The 21,642-nt window shown below is 45.6% G+C and overlaps 1 pseudogene; it reads left to right on the forward strand.

Annotated features, from left to right (window-relative positions):
* The first annotated feature begins 8,688 nt into the window (after positions 1-8,688).
* LOC113833628 overlaps positions 8,689-21,642 on the forward strand; it is a 76,955-nt pseudogene continuing 64,001 nt past the window's right edge.

Here is a 21,642-nt window from a genome sequence, read left to right on the forward strand (position 1 = left end):
TCATTGTTAATAAAGAACTCAGTGGGGGGGGGAGGAGAGACATGTACATGGGGGCTTAATGGGCATCCTGCCCTGTCTAAACCCTGCATATTCCAGAAATGAGGCCTGATACAAGACAGGTAGGGACAGTGGGACAGGAACGTAGACTTGGGCCTTTTTCCTTATCTGCGCTCTCCAAAGCCCCACACCCACCCATTTTTGCAGCATTAGCTTGAGCCTTATGGGGTTTGCATTTCATGGTAAGTTCAATGTCAAATGATGCATCCGAATCAAGAGCTCTTTCCTGTTAGCTGTGCCTCTCCCCTGGAAAGTCCTCTTTCAGCCTCCTGGAACCTCATCATTGTGGCTGCCTTGCTCAAGCTCAACCAGAGAAAGCCCTCTTTTTTCTCCTTTGAATTCCTGAAGTCCTTGTCGGTGGCAGCCTTGCTCTGTACCTGGGCTATTTATTTATTTATTTTAGCAGTTCTGGGAATCTGTGTGTGCTGGGCAAGCACTCTTCTCTGAGCTGGAGCCCTGGCCCTTGTTTATTTTTATGTTCTCTACATAGTGCTTACACAGAGCTGGAGAATTATTAAGTTTACTGAGTGGTGTTCAGTTAGTTGTAGGGAAAGTCAGGTTTGGATGCAGGTAGGGGTGTCGTGACTCTGCTAATAACATCTGGACAGGATACCAGGAATTTTTATATTATGGTAGGTTTAGCCCATTATATTTTATTAATGATTGTTCTTTGCTTTTATTCAAATATGGAGCTTTTTCTAGTGGGAGATAGAAAATAAACCAGGGAACAAACAACCAAATAATTACAAATTGTGACAAATATCTGACCACAATAGATAAACATTGTACCAGAGAGTAATAGGAAGCTGTCTTAAGGAGGTGGGGAGAGACTTTTCTGGTCACTGTAATATATTTATCCTACTGTGGTTATGAGTTAATTCCATTTGTAACTTGGATAACAATGGGAAATCAATAGTAGGATAAAAATAACAGCCACCAGGGGGCGTTTTGCCAACTCAACCTTGGTTTGGCTCCTTCCTTGGTCCAGCCTCCAGCCTGTTTTCTGCTTTGGGAAGAGTGGAAGTCAGGACCCTCCCCTTGCCTCAGGATGGACCCTGCCCCCTCTTCTTTCACCTACAGGTTAGCAAGCAAAACAGGTGTTAAGAGCTTTGATCTTGCTAGAGACCTGGAGACAGATCTGAAATAATGCCCCCGGATGTGAGAAGCAGGGGAGAGATGAGACAGAGGTAGGCAGAGAGGCAAATTGCTTTCACAGAGACTCCCCTTTTACCTCCATTCTCAGCTCAGTAGGTTCTGAGTTCTGTATTTCTTCAGGGTAAGGGGCAGGGCATCCAGGCTTTAGAGGGGGAAAGATGTCTCCTGCATGACTTTAGCGACCCCCCCTGGACATTCCTAGATCCATGCTGCAGTTAGAGATACCAGGATTCTGAGAAACATCCTATCTGCCAATTTCCCAGCAGCTTCATGTTTTTCCATTCTTGGGGCTTACCACTGACCACTGTCCTGCTTCCATCCTCTTGGTACATGTGTTGGCAACATTATCTCTTGTCTCCTCCAGAGGACAGATACCATCCTTAACCCTTGTTTCCCACTGAGGTAACCCACTTTGGTTTTTAGCTCAGGTTAATGGTTCTTCTTCTCACAGAGGATGTGGACACTTTGTATCACTGAGTGCATATTATTTCAGTTAATGCAAAGTTGCCTAACTGGAGCTGTAGTCCTCATGGCTCTTTATCCAACTTCCTCTACTGGGACCAGCTTCTCTCGAGAGTTGACCTTAATAAAGAAAGAGGCTGTCCCTCTGCTAAAGGAAACCCTATCTCTTCACACCACAGTCCAGACATGAAGGACCCGCACAGCCAGTTTTGAAGAGGTGTTTGTTGTAGGAGATAGAAGGATAATTGTTTCAATAGGGGCACATACAGGACAGACATCTGATGGCCAGAGATGGACAAGCACCTGAGTGTGCTTATTGAATCTTTAAAGTCAGACAGACAAATTCTTGTCTAAGCTGAGCCACAGTTGCACCTAAAATCAGAAGCACGCAGGAGCAGTTGTATTCCTTCTATCTGCACTTGAGCCAGAAGCTGAGATTAGGGCCTGAGGCTGTCTCTGACCCTTCTTAGGGAGCTTTATGATGTGGGTGAAAGTTACTTAGTATACAATAGAAAGTAACATTGTTCGGGATGAAGAGATGGCTCAGTGCACAACAGCGCTTGCTGTGCAAGCATGAGCACCTGAGTTTGGATGCCAGAACCCAGGTGAAAAGGCCAGGTGTGGCCTTATGCACTCCTGTTTCCCAATACAGATGATGCTTTGCTATCTGTGAATGTAGAGATGGGAAAGTTGCTGGGCAGCCTGACACCAGGTTCAGGAAGAGATTCTGTCTCAAAAGAATAAGGTGGAGAATGGATACAGAGGATGCCTGATATCCTCATTTTGCTCTTCTGCAAGCATTCACACAAGCTTTCTCTCTCTCTCTCTCTCTCTCTCTCTCTCTCTCTCTCACACACACACACACACACACACACACACAGAGTAACAAATAAAAAGTGAAAATAACATTGCTTGAAAGAGGAAAGCAAAAAGCAAAGTAAGACCATACATAGGCAGGGGGATGGTCCAGCTGACTGTCAAGTACAAGAAGTCCAGGTTCAATAGGGGGCAAGCCTAGGCACTTCTGAGATGCACCAACATCATTACTCCTTAGATGAAAGTCAGTTCTAGGTCTATCTCCTTGTGGGAGCAGTGTTCTGGTTCTCTTCTCAGGCAGGTAGGATGAGCCAGATCAACTTCTGGTGCCAAGGTCAGCATTGGTGTGGTGAGTATGGCAGACTCTCCCAAGGGCTTATGTTCAGGAGATGGAAGAAGGAGGAGGAAGAGAGGATGGGCACTAGAGAGAGAAATTACCCTGTCTGGATTCCTTGGAAAGGGGATGGCATGGTGCGGGGGAAGAATTTAGGAAAACTCACTGTGCTGACTGCCTTTTCACACCTCATCCTTTCCCAACCATTTCCAAATTTTAGGAGTACTAACTAGTAAGGTCCTTGATTTTTTTAAATCTATTTATTTTCATTTCATTTGCATGGATGTTTAAGTGTATCACGTGCATTCGGTGCCCGAGGAGGTCAGAAGAGGGTGTCAGATCCCCTAGAACTGGAGTTTCAGGTGGTTGTCAACGGCAGTGTTGGTGCTGGGAACAGAATTCAGTCCTCTGAAAGAGCAGTTGCTGACCTGTTTTTCCTGCACCTTCCTTAGCTCTTTATTCCATCTTACAGGCTTACCTTGTCAAGCTACCATTGAGTATCCACCCCTCAGGATACACACTGTGTGTGTGTGTCTCAGGTAGGGGCATCTTGGTGGTCCACAAATAGCAAGGCAGTGTCTGTGTTGTGTTTTCCTGTAGGAGGCCTATTGGTCTACACTGCCATCTCTCTCTGCTCTTCCTTCTTCTCCTCATCAGATTGATTTCTTTCTGAGGAACTGGAGAAAATGTCCTCTATGGTTTATTCAGTCCAATTTTGGCTGATTTGGTTTTGTAATTCTTACCCTACAAATGCTCCTGCCCCCACCTGCTTGTTCTCTAAACCTGCCTCCCCCCACCCATCACCTTCCAGGCTCTCCTTACTGTTTTTCATTCTCACACTTCTTTTCTGATTTTGAAGAAGTACAAAGGAAGGTTTTTGGAGACAATGCAAGTGAGAGGAAGGAAAGTAGATACAGCAGAAGTCCTGGGGGTTAGGCTCAGGAAGTACTTTCATGGGTGTTCTAAAATGCTGAGGTGCAGGTGCCTGAAGTTTAAATAAGATGTGGTTAAATTGAGGGGTCAGGGCAAAAGGAACTCCTTGGTTTTATAGAGCAGTGCTTTGGCTTTTTAATCCCATTCTTCCTACTTCTTTTCTTGTTTTGTGGATTTATGATATAGTGGATAATCTGTAAGGATGTAGATGGGACAAGGCAATGCCTTGACTCTGGCTCTTTCCTAGCATCCATGGAGGTTACATTATTCCTTAGACAGAGACTTAGCATTATGGCTTCACTTCATTGGTAATTGGAAGTTGAATGGCTATAGAAACATGGAGTTCTCTGGGGAGTTAGTTCCTAATTTTCATTTGTCTGTTCAGAGAGAGAGAAAGACAGAGACAGACAGACAGACAGACAGAGAGGGAGGAAGAGAGAGAGAGAGAGAGAGAGAGAGAGAGAGAGAATGAATGGAGTGTGTAGAGGTATCTTCCCAATAATTCTCCACCTTATATGAGACAGGGTCTATTACTGAACTTGGAACTCACCAGTTCTGCTAGACTGGCTGGCCAGCAAGCCTGAAGGGAACCTTATATCTTTGTTTCCCTAGAGCTGGCATTGCAGGTTTACACCAGGGCATCCAGCATTTTACTCAGGTGCTGGAGATCTGAATTTAAGCTCTTAAGGTTGTATAAAAAGCACTACCTCAACTAAGCCATTCCCCAAGTTCCTGTTTACCCAATTCTTTTTTTTTTTTATTTTTTCTGCTCCCCAGGTAGGGTGAGGACTTCTATGGGGGATCTTCAAAGTCTGTCATATCATTTGGGTCAGGGCCTAGGCCCTCCCTGTGTGTCTAGGCTGAGATAGTATCCCTCTATGTGGAATGGGCTCCCAAAGTCCATTCTTTTGCTAGAGATAAATACTGATCTACTACCAGAGGCCCTATAGATTGCCAAGGCCTCCTCACTGACATCCACATTTACGGGGTCTGGATCAGTCCCTGTGCTGGTTTCCCAGCTATCAGTCTGGGGTCTATGAGCTCCCCCTTGTTCAGGTCAGCTGTTTCTGTGGGTCTCTCCAGCCTGGTCTTGACCCCTTTGCTCATCACTCCTCCCTCTCTGCAACTGGATTCCAGGAGTTCAGCTCCACTTTTAGCTGAGGGTATCTGCTTCTGCTTCCATCAGCACTGGATGAAGGCTCTAGGATGGCATATAAGATAGTCACCAATCTCATTATCAGAGAAGGGCATTTAAGGTAGCCTCTCAACCATTGCTTAGATTGTTAGTTGGGATTCTAACGCCAAGGATAACCACGATGTTAAGAATATTGGCACCTGCTATTTACTGAATACTTCAGGTAAACTATTTTACCTTATATGATTCTACAGGAGATCTGTGGAATAGGTGTTATTCTCTTACAGAGGAGGGACTGAAACTTAGAGAAATGAAGTTCTGGTCCTGCCTTCTCAGCACAACCATGGACAGACATCTTCGGGTTTGTTTGGGCAAATATAATCCCTCTCTCTCTCTCTCTCTCTCTCTCTCTCTCTCTCTCTCTCCAGGGTTTCTGTATGTAACCCCAGCTGTCCTGGAACTAGTTATATAGACCTATAGGCCAGGCTAGCTCAAAGTCACAGAGATCCACCTGCCTCTGCCTCCCCAGTGCTGCTGGGATTAGACGTGTGCAACACCACAGTCTGTCAATGTATGTATGTATGTATGTATGTATGTATGTATGTATGTATGTATTAGAACAGCATTGAAAGGCAAATTAGGACAGAGAGCACAGCTGTTTTTCTTGGCAGTGGTAGGAAGATGGCTGAAACCTTTTGAGCAAAGCGAAGACACTAGGCTGGGAGCACTATGAGAGCTCTATGAGGCTCATCATGGGATCCAGGGGTTTAGTGAAGTGAATGTCCTCAGCCAGTTTAGGATCTGAGGTTTGTGAGTCTCTGGCTAACCCATGATCACCACCTAGCCTCTTCTACACCAGCCTCGCAAAGGTGGTGACTGTTGGGACTTATTGGCAGAAGCATATTATATGCTTTGTGGATTATTTGTGGCAACATTTGAATTCTAGATTGGATCAGCTCAGTGGCACTCTTCCTACCCAAACTGATTTTTCTGGCTTGGTCCTTGTTCTACCACCCTGAAGGGATTCGATCTCCTGATACTTATTTGAATTAAACAGGAAGCATAAGTTAAATTTGTTACAAAATGTCAGGTAGTGCTTCCTGGAGTCTGCAGTAACCGAAAAGGCAGTCGTGTGTGATCCTAATTAATTACCCCTATTTTAGAGAACCTAAATGTCACTTCAGCTTGGAATGGATCTTGGAGCAGGAAGATATAGCTTGTGTTTTTGGACTTCACAATCTTTCAGACTAAATAGTGAAGGTTCTTTAAGGAGGTTTGAATTGTCTCAGGCTGATGAGAGACAGATTCTGTCTGGTCTCCCCAGCTCACATCTGAGCACATCATTACAAAAACATAACAAAACAAACCCCTGCAACATGCAGGTGGAGTTTTTTTCTAGTTAAATTAATTTGGTGAGTTCTTTTTAGCTGGCACATTTGTGCACCTATGACAACTAGCCTGGATCTAAGCATCTAACCCTCAAGCTCCAGGATTTGCAGCCTCCACCTGAAGAGCTGAAGAAGAAGCTTTTGCAGCTGGTGAAGGTGACAGAATCAAGCTGCTTTATAGACCTGAGAGAACTTAAGTGAGGGGAGGATGTGGAAGGGGGGAGGTTGGAATAAGCAGACAGCATGGGATGCTCTTTGGTACTGGCTCCTTGGCAACGGTTACTTAGCAACCTGCATTCACCTCTCTTGACTGCCTTCTCCCTCCTGCTTTCCTCCCACCCCCAGTCTCCCTCCCATTGCTGCTGCAAGAAGCTAGAGAGCTTGGAGTGAATGACAATTTGGAGAAACAGCCGCAGCCTGAAGATCTAAGAGGCTCTAAAGAAGATGGATAAGAAAATCGATGCATAATAAAAGCTGCAGGCAAAGCCACCTTGACACAGGGCTGGCAGCGCTCTCTTGCTGCCCTCCTTAGTCCCCCCAGGTTCAGGCCTCTGTCTTAACTACCTTCTTCTTTTCCACCTACCTTTTATAGTGTGTGTGTATGGGTGTGTGTGTGGGGGGCGTGTGCGAGTGTATCTGTATATGGGGAGTGGTATTTGCCTTTGGAATGGAAAAGGAAGGAACTCTGGACATGTATATGAGATGTTTTCAGGGGTGCTAGCATGAACGAGGGTTTAAGGGCAAGGCGAGGAGGGTTATGGATGGCACTTAGAACAGGGGGTTAAATTACACCATAAAGTAGTATCTTTAATAAAAACAACAACAAAAAACCCTAACAATGGGTATGGGAAGACATGATATAAAATCTGCAAGTTATCTTCTCTGCAGCATTAAAAAAAAGCATAAGCAACCCTCCTGAAAGGGGAGGACTGGAGCATGGCTTAGATAAATGAGACACACTACGTTTTTTTTGCAGTTACCTTCTGCTGACACATAGTAGGGGTATATGAATATTACTTTCCTTGCTTTCTTAGAAGCTGAAATGGAGGGAAGGATCTTTTGGAGGTTGCTGCTGGCCTGAGAATCTGTGGACCAATTCTATTACTGTTAATTTTTTTTTTAATTCTTGGTGTCTTCTCATTTACACAGGCAGGAAGTGATTTCTACTATCAAACTTCACCCCATTTTGTTGAAATTAAGACACTTAAGCCATTTTCCAACTATCATTCCTTAGTGTCCTGGAGTACCAGTTAGGGGGACATCACGCCTGTCTCTGATTCAAGGTTTTATACACAGCCAGTGAATAGAAGCCCGAGGGGGTCAGACATACAAGTGTCCTTTGACAGTTCCATTGACCCAGTTGTGAAAGGCTTTCCTAAGTAGGTGGTTGTTACAGAGTTTGAAGTTCCACCCTCACGGGGTAGGAGATGTGGTGGTGAAACAGTGCTGTTCCTGGGAGCTGTGTGATCCTGGGGTTACAGCGCTGAGTGGTGAGGGCTTGGGGTTGGGGAAAAACACTACTTCCAGTGACGTGTGTGCTGAAGTCCCCTCTACTTTTTGCCTTCTGCTTTCTCTCAATCAGAGCACATGTTGTTTGGCAAGGCATCTCTTTCCTGTCATTCTAAGCATGCCATAAGTGCCTTTGTTTAAACCATGCCTTTCTAGAGTAGAGGAGAGCCAGTGTCTTCCTGGATATCATCCTGACTGGGCTCAGATCTGGCCCCTGATTGCCAACCCCTCCCCATCTCTCCTAGGTCAGGTTCCACCCTTCCTTCTCCTTTTGCACTTATCTTTGTCTCCATTTTTCATAATACTTCTGACTTCGGTGGGATAGAATTATTTAATATCTCAGACTATAACCTGATTTTCCCGCTTGTTCCTTTGTCCCTTATTTATTATATCTTAGTGATGACATTATGAGACTTTGAAGTATAGGAAGACTCTGTGTAATTTCTCTGTATGATACCCAGCCTACTGTGTGCAGACAGACAAAGGAAGAAAAGCTTATAATTGTGCCCTTAAATCCAGGTGCCTTTTCTATCAAAAGGCACATCCCACAGTCCCATCTTTGTGGTCTTCTCCCATCACTGCCCACCTCTTCCCTCCCTGGCTTGCCCACTCCATTTCTCATAATTCTGGAACTCAGACTCTTTTTATGCTTAATTCCAAACATAAAACACTCAAAATATTATTGAGGGGGAGGAGGAGCCCTTGCTGTAAGAAGGCAGCAGGCTGCACAAGTCAGAGCTTGAGAAACGCATACAAATGAGATGGCGAGCTGGAGGAGCCCATAGTATACCAGAGGGCCTGGAACAGGGAATGCGGCTTGGTTAGGGAAGCCTTCCTGGAGGAGGAGACTGCTGGTCTGGACTTTCTTAAAGAAGAAAGGGACAGAAGGGAAACGCGAGATGGAAAAGGATGTGCCCAGTGCCCAGCAGAAGTCTGTGGGCTGGCGAGTACAATAGAAGCAGGTTTCTTTTGCCTCCAGTGGAGTGAGTATTGTAGAGTAACAGCGTGAGGCCTGAGCTCTAAAGGGGGCGCAGAAGAATCATGATCTGCCACTGGGAGATAATAGTGAGCTTCTGCTGGCCCCTGAGAAGGGGAAAGGTCAGGGTCATGGTGAAGGTTAAGGTTGTTTAGTGGAAAATGGTAACGTAGAAAACAGAGGCTCCTAGGAGTTACTTCTGTCCTGAATCTGACCGGAGACCTGGTCAGTGACCTGACTAGGGTGTGGGGGGAAGAGGGAGGTGGAGGCCACCTGGGTGGGGAGGTGGGGAAGAGACAGGGAACACATTGTTCTTCAGAGCTTGCATCACAGACTTCGCTCCTTTGAACAAAACCCTCTGTTTTCATCTGGGCTGACTCATCTCTCCCTTTCCCCTTCTTCACCTCTGGAGCTCCTGCATCCCAGGCCAATTTCTGTGCTGCTAGTGGCTGCAGTTATGGGACAATGCCACTAGGCAAGGACTCCCGGCTTCTTATCTTCTGTGTTTGCCTGTTTTTCATACCCTTCCCTGGATCTAGAGCCGAACAAAGGGAGTTGGAAAGGAGCCTTTCAAATTCCTTTCCTTCCAGGTTGGATGACCCTTGGCCTATTTTTGAATGAATGTAGACATGATGGGCTTTCCTGGATCCTCAGTCTACTTTGTTGCTCAAGTCTCTGTCCCAAGCACTAGTGGAATTCTGAGAAAGGAGGGAGAATTAGGATAGATGGCAATGAAAGCCTCATGGAAGTGACAAAATTTTAAGGGAAAATTTAAGAACAGAATATTCTGTGTGAGTGGAATGACATACATGCTGGTATTTATTTATTTGTCAGGTTGACACAAGCAAGGGTCATTTGGGAAGAGGGAACCCACTATTGAGAAAATACCTCTGTAAGATTGGCCTGTAGGAAGTCTGTGGGGGTATTTTTTAAATTGATTATTGATATGGAAGGGTCCTGCTCAATGTGGATGGTGCCACCCCCGGGCAGATGATCTTGGGTAGTGTAAGAAAGCAGGCTGAGCCCGGTGGTGGTGGTGGCGGTGGCGGCACACACCTTTAATCCCAGAACTCCAGAGGCAGAGGCAGACAGATCTCTGTGAGTTTGAGACCAGCCTGGTCTTCAAGAGGACAGCCTCCAAAGCCACAGAGAAACCCTGTCTCGAAAAACAAAACAAAAACAAAAACAAAAGCAGGCTGAGCAAGCCATGGGGAGCAAGCCAGTGAGAAGCATTCACCCATGGCCTCTGCTTCAGTGCCTGCCTCCAGGTTTCTGCCATGAGCTCCTTCCCTGACTTCCCACCATGAGGGACTGTGATGTGGAAGTCTGAGTGAAGTAAACCCTTTCCTTCCAAGTTGCTTTTGGTCATAGTGTTTACCACATTACCACAGCAATAGACAGCAAACTAGGTCAGGAAATAACTATGGCACCAAGTAAGCACATTCTGTAAGCTTTAAACAGAACTTTTTAGGGTCACAGATGATAAATAGTTCCCTTTGACTTCTCAGCCTGTCAAATATAAGGTAATTAGATGTTTCATCTTGAGAAGCCGAGGCAGGAGGATTGCCGTGGGTCTGAGGCCACTCTGGTCTGCAGTGTTAGATTCTTTCTTTAAAAATGAAGGCTCTTTGTGGAGGTGCACACCTGAAATACCAGCTGTGAGAGGTAGAGGCAGAGGCAGGAGGATTGTTGGGGGTTCAATGCCAGCCATTGATAAGTTTCTGCTCTATGATAAGTTTCAGCTTAGGCTACAGTGTGACACAGAAGACAGACAGACAGACAGACAGACAGACACACACACACACACACACACACACACACACACACACACACACACAGAGAGAGAGAGAGAGAGAGAGAGAGAGAGAGAGAGAGAGAGAGAGAGAGAAAGCATAAACAAGAAATCGAACCTTAGGCTCCATTGGGGAGAATGAAAGGACAACCAGGACCATTCAATTGAGATTCTCCTAGAGGCTGTGGGCTGCCAGCTTGGAAAGGAGACAAAGGGCAGGGTGATCATTTATAGAGCCATTGTAGATGAAAGATGCAAAAGACTAAGCTAAAACAATGGCGTGAGGATGGAAATGAGTGGGTGGGGCTGATAACATTGTGAGAGCATGAACAGAATGTGATTGTGGTGGATTCTGATGGGGTCGTAGTGGGCAGTGCCACTAAGATGGAGATAAAGGTGAAAGAAAGGGCCAAAGATGAAGGTGAATCACAACATCAACCATCTGTAGACAGAGGTCATCTGTAATAGAGAAAGAACAAGTTAGGAGCCTGGTTTTTGAAGGAAATATGGGTTTTCTGTTCATCTGTTTAGGTGTGTGTGTGTGTGTGTGTGTGTGTGTGTGTGTGTGGAGACAAGGTGGTTGACCTTGAACTCACAGGGATCCAGCTGTCTCTGCTCCCCTCCCCCATGTGCTGGGATTAAAGGTGTGTACTGCCATGTCCATCCAGGGATATAGGCTTTATATTTTAGAATCAGTTGATTCAAAGGGCTGGAAGAGTTTGCACTAGAAAAGTCCATTATACTTTGGAGATGGCAGACTGGAAAGAATGTTATCTGTCTGGAAGGACAGATCTGGAGTGCATCCACAGAGACCTCAGCAACGGAAGCCGTGAAAGCAGGCGAGGCAATTGAGAGACATCAAGAAAGAGAACTAAAGAGTGGAATGGGGCCACATCAGAGACCACCTTTCACAAGTGTCTTGTTCTTGACATGGGAGAGTAAATTATTCCCCAGAAACATGAATGACCTGTGTTCAGTCCCCTGCAAAATCTTTCTCTTTCTTACTGGAGCCCAGATTTTGACCAGAAAAAAAAAAAAAAAAAAAAAAAAGGCTGTGTTTTCATAGGAAATTTTAGGTTGTCTAGCTGAAACAGACGGAGGCCATTTTAGATGCCTGTTTGTATTTTCAGTTTTCAGCTCTTTTGAGGAGATGCAAATGTTTGGGCAGTTTTGCTCGGGTGAGTTTGAAGGGCTCACGCCTCAATGCAAATCTGTTTTGTGCCCATTTGTGAAAGACTTAAGCACCTCAGTCTGGGAAGTGGGTGGGTGGAGTGGACAGTGATTTGTTCCTGAGCCCCGGACGCTTCCCTTGACTTTTTCATAACTCCCCACCCTTCTGACTTTTCATCCAGAGATCTCAAAGCCCTAAACAAGCCTTGATCCTCCCTGGCCCCCTGAGTCATCTTCTGCTTCCATTTTCCCAGATGTGGGGGCAGGAGAATGCCATGTTTGGGGGTGGGTGTTTGGTTGCTAGTTGGGTGGGGGAGGTTGAAGGGGCAAGCACAGGGACTTGGGGCGCCTTCCTGATCACGGGCGGGGTGAGGAGCAGGCATCAAGGTAGTTCTAGCTCAGTGTCAGCTTGTCCTTTTGAGGTTGTTTTATGACTGGAGAGACTCTGCTAAAGAGTCCGAGCTAGAGAAATTGAAGAACAAACAAAGCTGTAAAAGACGCCGATAAAATTCCTCCCAGCACAGAACAGTCTTTGGAGCCTTTCTCAAGAATCTCAGAATGATCTGGAAAGGCTAATTAAGTCTCACAGCCTGCAGTGGGGACCAGGATGGGACCAACATTAGGAGCAGAGAGCACTTAGAAAGATGTCACTTCTCTCTGTTGACTCAAGGGACCCAGGTAGCCAAGCATCCAGTTCAGAAATGGATTTAGAACTGAGGAGTGAAAGGAGACTACAGAAAAAAATCACTGACATTTTCTAAGACTCCTTTTGGTAAATGGGTGCCTGAGGACGTGGGGGAAGGCTAGGTGAGGGGAACCTTGATTGGGAGACCATTAGGAATGGAGAATAGCTGGGGGGGGGGGGGCGGTGGATGAGAAGTAGTGGGTCTGTTCACAGGTGTTCTGAAGAGTGGCTGTAGATGAAAGGCAGGTACCTGGACTCAGAGGATGGTGGTCTGGGGGCCTGGGATGTTGTAGCTGGGGTGTCTATATAAACCTAAGGATCTGCAGGAGTTCTGGCTGGGAAGGCAGGTGAAGATAGGGATAGAGGATTGGAGGGATTGTGAGGTGGAGCTCCGGTGTGTGTGTGTGTGTGTGTGTGTGTGTGTGTGTGTGTGTGGGTGGGTGTTCAGATGCACCTGTGTAAGAAAATCGATGCAGTGATTTGGGAGGAAACCCTGAGGCATAAAAACACCCCCAAGACTAGCTATTCTTCTGTCTTTTGTTCCGAATAGATTGTTGGATTGGTCAGAAAGGGAAATCTTATGAGCTGAAATGACTTAGAGGTAGGAGGGAAAGAGTTGATGGGGGAGTGTGTTTGCAGGGGAGCCATAGAAACTGCTGGTTTCCATGGTGATAGCCGAAATCTTTGTTTCTAGTCTCCTGATTTCTACAGTGTGGAAGGGTAAGCTATAATAGAGAAATGATACCTTTTTATTTCTTCAACTCAATCAATATTAGGTTGGAGTGGGGAGGTTAGTGAGGGTAGGGGTCTTTAACAGGACACAGTCTCTAGGCTCCCAGATTAATTGAGTTATTTCCTTTGATGTTTTGGGTATATATTCAAGAAGTTTGGGGTGCACTGCTGCAGCAGAAACCAGAAACACTTCTTACATAGGGATTATCTTGGCTCTCATCCAAGTAGAGGCAGATGGCCCACTAAAATTCAGAGACTACGTTTCCTTTGAAAACATAGGGACAACTAACCCTGATGAAATCTCTCCAGTTTGCTTGTCCCCCTGAAAAAGGGTTTGTATAGCCCAGGTTGTCATGAATGCTCTGTAGCTGAGAATGTCCTTGAACTTCTGATCCTCTTGTTTCCACCTCCCACGAGTTATGTTTACAGGTGTGGGCCTGATTAGTACTTGGAATCAAACTCAGGGACCCATACATGATTGCTAAGTACTCCCAACTCCTCTCTGGCTTTCTGGGGCCTCATTACTGTCTGTTTGCTGTTGGGCATAGGGTGCCAAGTCAGTCTAGAAGATGCTGAGATGGTGAGTGCTGAGAAAGTCTGGTGAGAAGCTGATGCTCCCAAAGCTCAAGTATGAAAATGGGATATTATAAAAATCCTAGCTGTCCAGTTCTACCTACTTTCCCTGTGACAGCCACAATGCTTGGATGACTCTAACACAAACAAACAAACAAAACCCACATAGCACATGAAGGATTTAACCTGCCTCCTATCCAGGAGTACCCCGATTTTGCCCTAGTCATATTCCCTTTGTAACTGGCTCCAAGTTGAGGTGGGTACCCAGATACTTAGCACAATGAGATCATGTCTTAGGCACAGTGGCTCCTATGTGCTCCCCAAATTCCTTCCACCGGCCTGGCTTGTCTAGTGACTTTAGAGAACAGCAGCTGCCAAAGCTGGCTCCTCCATCCACGGGGATTGGCTGCAGGATGTTTTTTGAACAAATATCTGTCTCCTTTTTGTCTGTGTTGTGCTAAGTTCTTCTCTGCCTCGTAGCCACAGCACCTGATGAAGCCCCTGACTTACAGGATCCTGGAGGAGTTACCTTTTCTGACCAGCAGCACCTAGGGTTGAGACTAAACAGGTGTCGGTCACACAGAAGTTTCCCAATAGCCTTCTTTCTTCTCTGTGACCCTGCCTCTGTTCTGGACCCCTTAGGTAGCCCCAAGTTATCTCTAATGCCCCCCACCCCGTGCCTGTCCTCCTTTCTTCTGTTGACTGCGGCCTCTGTGCCCTTTCTAGGGTCTTCCTACTTTCTTCACAGCCTTTGCTTGTTTCCCTACTCTCCCTCCTACTTTCTCCTTCCTTTCATAGAATACTCATTGAGCACCTATTTTATGTCAGGCCTCTATCGAGCTCTCAGTTCAAGACTCAGCCCTTTGAAGATGCTGAGGGTCTCGTAGTAGAGGCACGAAAGTAGCGGAGAAATTCTGCAGGGTGACTCATGAGACCACCTTGGCCTTTCCCTGAAGCCTCAGCTGTAATGAGCTAGTGTTCTATAGTCCCTGCCTACAGTTAGGTCTCTTTTAATGCCTAACCATAGCCAAAGTCATCCTTCAGGCTTAGTTTGCTCACAAGGCCCCTTCCTACCTTCCTTCCTTCTTTCCTTCCTTCCTTCCTTCCTTCTTTCCTTCCTTCCTTCCTTCCTTCCTTCCTTCCTTCCTTCCTTTCTTCCTTCCTTCCTACCTACCTACAGTAAACCTCGATTAAATGGTCACTTTCCCTCATTTTCTGGGTTGTTTGTGAAGAGTAATTGAAATCATTGGTATAATGGTCATATAAAAATATTGAGAATGTTAGATAAGACTCCCTGCTCAACTTCTCACTTTAGTAATTAGATGGACAGGGATGATAAGATGTCTCAGTGAGTAAAAGTGCTTGTAGCCAATCCTGATGGAGGTCAATCTCTTGACCCACACAGTGGAAAGAACTGACTCCTACAATTTGTCCACAATTTGTCCTACAATTTGTCCACAATTTGTATGTAAGTGTGCCCATCACTTACATACGAACATATATAAGATATAAAAACATTTAAAAATGAAAAGGAGATTTTTCTTTTACAAACAGAAATGTTCAAAAAAAATTTTTAGATAATTCCGAGGTGCCTCGATCTCTAGTCTCACCTCACCTATTATGCACATAGAGCGACTTGTTGATTGCAATAGCCAATGGATCCATGTCCCTTTACATATTCTCGTTGGCACAAACAAGTGGCTTTCGCTGTGATAATAGATTGAGGGCAGAGAAAGGATCTTTTTTTTCCTACCTAGGTATGAAAACACAGCCATAGGAAAACCTCCTCCATTAGGGAGCATAGTCCTTGAAGTCAGAGGCATTGCCGTGATGATCCGGGAGGAGTCTGGGGATTACATGGGAGAGCGGTAGTAGTGCTTGATCCAGGATGATGGGTTTCCAATTGAAATTAAGTCTAACAAGGCTCCCTGAGTCAGAAAATGTCATCAAGCCCTGTTCCTAGTAACAACTTGAGAGCAGCTGGCTGGATTCACTCCATTAGCTCAGAGGGTGGAGGCAGAGAGTAGGGGCAGATGCTGCCCAAGGACCAGGAACATTCCCAGATCCAAGGATGAAAGGCTGGCCTCCTCCTGGCAGTTGGGAGTTCTGGCTGGCTGAGCTAACCCTGATGCTGCATCAGGGTCTCGCTCCTGCTTCCTCCATTGGATGCATCCACACAACAGCTGTCTGACTGTCCAGAGTTCCCTCTCTCCTACACCTGCCTCCTGACTGCCCAAAGTCTTTGCTTTCCCAAACTCTTTCTGAGTGCTTTGTAACATTGTCAGGGATTTCTTCAGGCATCTAGTTTGAGGCTCATTCTTTAAAGCAAGCCCATTTCTTTGCAACCTGGGCTTGGTAGAAACTTTTATGCATCACACTGCTGCTATACATTTCTTTTTCATCTCTGGCCGGCTTCAAACTTGCTTCATAGTAAAGGATGACCTTGAACTTCTGATCCTCCTGTCTCCACCTCTCCAGTGCTGAGATTACCCGTGTTTGCCACCACAAACAGTTTGATACAGTGTTAGGGATTGAGCGTGTTCTGTTAACTGAGCTACATATCCAGCCCCAGGTTTTCTATTGTTTTCACTCCCTTCTCTTGCCCAATCATGCATCTTCTCATTCTCCACCTTGCCTTTTTTTCTATGTTTGCATGCCTCAACCCCCGACCCCAGCTCAAAATAGAACCGAGGCCTATCTTCTTTGGCTTCTTGGGGGGTTATTATTTTATTCTTGGGCACGTTTCCAGCTTTGATGGTCAGTCAGTAAGTTCTCTTCACAGTTTATTATTTTTTTTTGTACTATTTCAGCTCAACCCTGGGTCTCCTTAATGTCCATATGGAAGCCATTTCCCAAGGACTTGGAACCTGGCATTTTAAGATCTTGCTCTTCTGTCGCTGGCCAGTTCTTTCATGTACAGGCTGCTGAGTGAGGAGACGCATGCTTGGTGCTTACAGAGCTGGGCTAATGACTCAGTATGTACTGGTGGAGCTCAAAGTACAACAGAAACCCATTTACGATGTCCCCCCATCCTTAAGAGGATGAGCAACCTCATCAGGGATTAAGAGGAGGCTCCAGGGTTTATTTTTACCTCAAGAGGCTCACCTTTAAAAACCACGTCCTCAGCATTAAAATGGGCTTGGATTTTAGTCCTTTTATACGGCGGTGCCATTTTCCAATGGCTTCTACCTTTACCATCATATTTTTGTGGTAAGACAGACACAGCGTGAAACATGCCATTTTAACCAGTGTTTAGGTGTGCAGTTCAGTGACATCAAATGCTTAAACAGTTGAAAGTCTGGACTTATTAAACACTAACTCCCAGCTCCCGCCATCCTTGACATCCTTCGTTTACTGTCTCACTCAGCTTCTTAGCATCATCCAAACCACAGAGACTTTAGTTCTGATAAATCCCCAGAATCCTCACCACTGGCCTCTGTAGACTCATTGGACCAGCTTCCATTACTTCTTCGTTTGGAGTTCTTCTCTGTGAGGCAATTCTGAGTCCTAGCCCTCATGTATGTCATCTTTCTCCATCTTATCCTCAGGTGTGGCTCTCCCTACTTTACCCTTGGTCCAGTTGGTCTTCACTTCCATATCCCATCCCAAATTTGTCCTGCTTTAAGATACCCTCCTTGGTGTCCCCAAATACCCCAGCTTCTATGGTATGACCTTGCTGTCTCCCGGCATACACATGGCATTCAGCTAGCTTGCTGTCAGACAGCTTTTATTTATCTTCATCTTATTTCCTTCTCAGACAAGAGGCACCCTCAGTTCAGTCTTCTTTTTCCTAGATTTTTACTGCTCAAACTGTGGCCCATGTTCTGGCAACATTAGCACCACTCTGGAGCTTGTCAGAAGTGCAGAGTCTCAGGCTCCACCCCGACTTACTGAATAATAATCGTCGTTTTAACAAGACCTCCAGATTATAGTGTGCACGTTAAAGTCTAAGAAGCGCTGCCATAAGAGGGTAATAAGTAATTTATCTTGCAGGTGTTTATAAGTAAAAATTAACACCTCTAGACTAGATTCAAACGGTAAGGATAACATTGAGTAGAAAAAGCAAGTATTTTGTATGCTTTGAATTCATGGAACTCAAAGAGCAAAGCAGAAGGCTTGCATAGGAAGACGGTCCCCAACTGTCTGCCTCCTACTGAAGCAGAGAGGGGTACAGGTCCCTAAAATTCACTCGGATGTTAATTGATGATGTCTTTCCAGAACTGAGGCACTTGTCTCCAAGCAGATCCATCGCTCCAGCAGGGCTTCCAGCTCCCAAAAAAAGTGACTGGTTTCTGTCTCCATGGCTGGTGCTGATTCATCCTTTGTAGGAGGGCTGATTGTAGCTGGGAAAGACTGAGGAGCAGTGTAATTCTCTCCTTCTTCCTCACTCCACTGAAAGGGAGTGAGGAGGGGCACACAGAGCGGAGACAGGGTGTGGGAGTCAAACCTGTTCTTCGCATAGCAATCATCTCCTCTCACTCTTTGCTCTCACTCCAAGAAGTTGAGTCCACAGCTGGGAAAACCTGGAGCCAGTCTGAGTCTTCTTGGCTCATAGCCAGCCTTCCTGTTTTTTGTTCTTTCTCTTTCTGGGGATCCACAGGAGTCAGGGCATCTTCCTCTAGTCTCAGGTATTAGAGAACTGTGTCCCCTTGAGGCAAAGGCTAGTGGTGGGAGTTTGAACTCTTAGGCTCCTGCCTGGACCTCCTCTGTCATCTTCAAAAGAGGATGACAGGATTCGAGACCTACTTGTTTAGGTTTTGTTTTTGTTATTTATTTGTTTAATTTATTTATTTACTTTAGAACATGGAGGGTTTATACTGAAGAACAAGGCAGTTTGGGACAACCTGGAGAGGTGTTGTATGAGGAAATAGCATATGTAAAATGTCTCTTTGCCCAGAGTCATGGGAAAAGACTACTCTGGGTCTTTGCTTTGTTTTTCTGGCCCCCAGATCTCTGCATGTGGTTCTATTGATGGAGTGGTGTGTTTTTCTTCTAATAGTGGTCGCTAGAGCTGAGACCTGAGATACCCCCTGGATGTCCCTTGTCATGTCCAAAGTTGTCCTTCAGAGCAACCCTTTGAATTTTACCACATGCTACTATCTGGTCCTGGTCCTGGGTGTCATATCTAGGGCTAGCATGGGATTTTTCTCACTCTCACATGTCATACCAGTTCTGACTCTATAACTTCTGCTGGAGCACTTTGGTGTCCCTGGGCCCTCAACATGTTTGCTTTTCCCCGACTTGGCTGAGGGCTCCCTGCAGGCCTGGAGAGGTGCCCTCTTTTCTGTGTCTACTTCATGTGAGTGCCAGTAGATGCTGAGGAGGAGGGAATGTGAAGGAATCCCATCTGTCTGGTTCAGACAGTATGCATGCAGTTCCTTGGTCAGAGAAAGACTATGCATTTTTCTGAACTCACTTTTAGGTCACATTGGGTTACCTCATTTGAGCAGAACTTGTGATGAGGCTATGGCCTTGGCTTGGTATTTTTTCTTAGGCTTTTTTTCTAAGGATGTCCCAATTTGGGGTCTTTGGAGGTTGGGGTGTTTATCGGTGATGGATGGTATATGGAAGAAACATAAAATTTTAGTAGGGAGAAGCTATCTCAGGAATCTATAATGAGCAAGTGTGTTATTTCTTTTCCAACAGGCTGCATAATTTTTATGACCAATTATTCCATTTGTAATGACGCTGAGATAACAGAGATCCCATCTTAGGCTCCATGGAACACGCCAAGCACTCAGGGAAGCTCAGGGACACCATCCCTTCCTCAGTAACTGGACAGCCAGAGTGTTTCCATCAAACTCAGTGCTAAAGAGAGAGAGAGAGAGAGAGAGAGAGAGAGAGAGAGAGAGAGAGAGAGAGAGGAGGTAGGGAGGAGAGGGAAGAGGTAGGGAGGAGAGGGAGAAGGTAGGGAGGAGAGAGAGGGGGAAGAAAGGGAAGGAGGGAGGGAGAGGTGAACCTTTATGAATAGCAAAGGGTAGAATGTACTAGAAGAGAAGGGGAATGGAGTATTCTGAAGTTTTAAGATGAAGGAGAAATTGGCTGAGGATAAGCCAAAAGATCAATCTTTTGAAACAAGAATTTTGTGGTCTGATATAGATTTCCAGTGAGTTTTACTTACTCTTAACAAGTGTACAGCTCACTGTCTTTGGCTGTGAGTGCTTATGCCATCCCAAGCTGCAAGGAACCAGTGTTTGTTTGTTTGTTTGTTTGTTTGTTTTGTTTTTTTAACAAAGGATTTGGGGCCCAGTAAAAAAGTTTGACTTTGGGAGATTTAGAAAAAGGTAACACCCAGGTAGGGCTTTGAAGGGGGCTTCCCTTGGTGTTGTTGGGCCTTGTGTGTATGTGTATGTGTGTGTGGTGGTGGTGGTGGTGTGTGTTGTACTGTGTACATGTAGAAGTCAGAAGAAACCTCAGGTCTTATTACTCAGGTGATAGTGTCGTTTTTTTTGTTTTTGTTTTTTGGGTTTTTTTTTTTGTTTGTTTGTTTGTTTTTGAGATGGGGCCTCTCACTGTCCTGGAGCTCCACTGCTGGCTAATGAGTTCCCAGAATCTACTTATTTCTGTCTCTCGGGCCCCTGTATTACAAACACATATCACCATACCTGGATTTTCTTTCTTCCTTCCTTCCTTCCTTCCTTCTTTTCCTTCCCTCCCTCCCTCCCTCCCTCCCCTCCCTCCCTCCCCTCCCTCCCTCCCTCTCTCCTCCCTCCCTCCCCCTCTTTCTTTCTTTCTTTCTTTCTTTCTTTCTTTCTTTCTTTCCTTCCTTCCTTCCTTCCTTCTCCCTCCCTCCTCTCTCCCCTCTCCCTCCCTCCCTCCCCCTCTCTCTTTCTTTCTTCCTTCCTTCCTCCCTCCCTCCCTCCCTCCCTCTTTCTTTCTTTCTTTCTTTCTTTCTTTCTTTCTTTCTTTCTTTCTTTCTTTCTTCCTTTTGTGAGTCCTGAGGGTTGAACTCAGATCTTAGTACTTGGAAGCAATACATTGTTGGCTGAACCATCTCCCCATCTCATGTCAGGAGAGTGCTGTTGGCTGTCAGACAGTCTTGGTAGTTAATGCCTCAGGTCCAAAGCAGGCAGGTTAAGGACTGGCATCCAGCCTCTGCCATTGATTGGTCTAGATTGCTCACTTGGTCCTGCCTGCATGATTTTCTCCAAGGTCTTTCCCACCAACTTGCCCTTTTACCACATTTCTGTCTGGTTTTTCTTGTCTACTAATTGTTAAGGGTGAGGTATTTGAAGTCAGACTGGCCTCAGTTTGAATCCCACTTAGTATTACATTACTTAGACTCTTTGATGTTCTTTTCCCATCTGTAAAATGGGGATAATAAAACCTACCTCTCAAACTAGTTGTAAGAATTAAATGGGAGGATGTGTCAGTGATGGCTTGGCACACAGCAAGTGCTTCATAAAAGGTAGTTAACAGTTTTGCTTTGAATTCCCTCTCTCTGCTCCCTGGCCACTCTTCATCAGAGTACACAGAATTAGAGCAAAGAGTGATGGCCAAGTAGATGGACATACAAGGTTAACTGAGAGAATGGTGGGAGAACAAGAGGGACAGATACTGCAGGGACAGAGTCATAAATACAGTTACAGCCATGGAACAACGAGGGACAAGATACCATGACAAACAAGGGGTAGAGGAGCAGTAAATGGAGGCGAAGGAACGTAGAGATGTAAAGTCATCTGGAAAGGCAGAGACATGAATGAAAGCCAGACAAAGCCCATCAGAGGGCAGGAACGGAGAGTTAATCTGTGGAACTTGACATAGGAACCCTCCTGCCTTCTTCTGGCCCTGCTGTCATGAGTTCTAAATCCCTGTCCCACCCATCTCAACTGTCCATTCATTCAACTGCTGACCGAGACCCACCCCTGCCCAACACTAGGCAGCCTACCCCTCCTCTTCTATTCCCCTCATCCACACTGTCTTAG

This window comes from Cricetulus griseus, chromosome 2 (genome assembly GCF_003668045.3).
Source record: "Cricetulus griseus strain 17A/GY chromosome 2, alternate assembly CriGri-PICRH-1.0, whole genome shotgun sequence".
Lineage (NCBI taxonomy): Eukaryota > Metazoa > Chordata > Mammalia > Rodentia > Cricetidae > Cricetulus > Cricetulus griseus.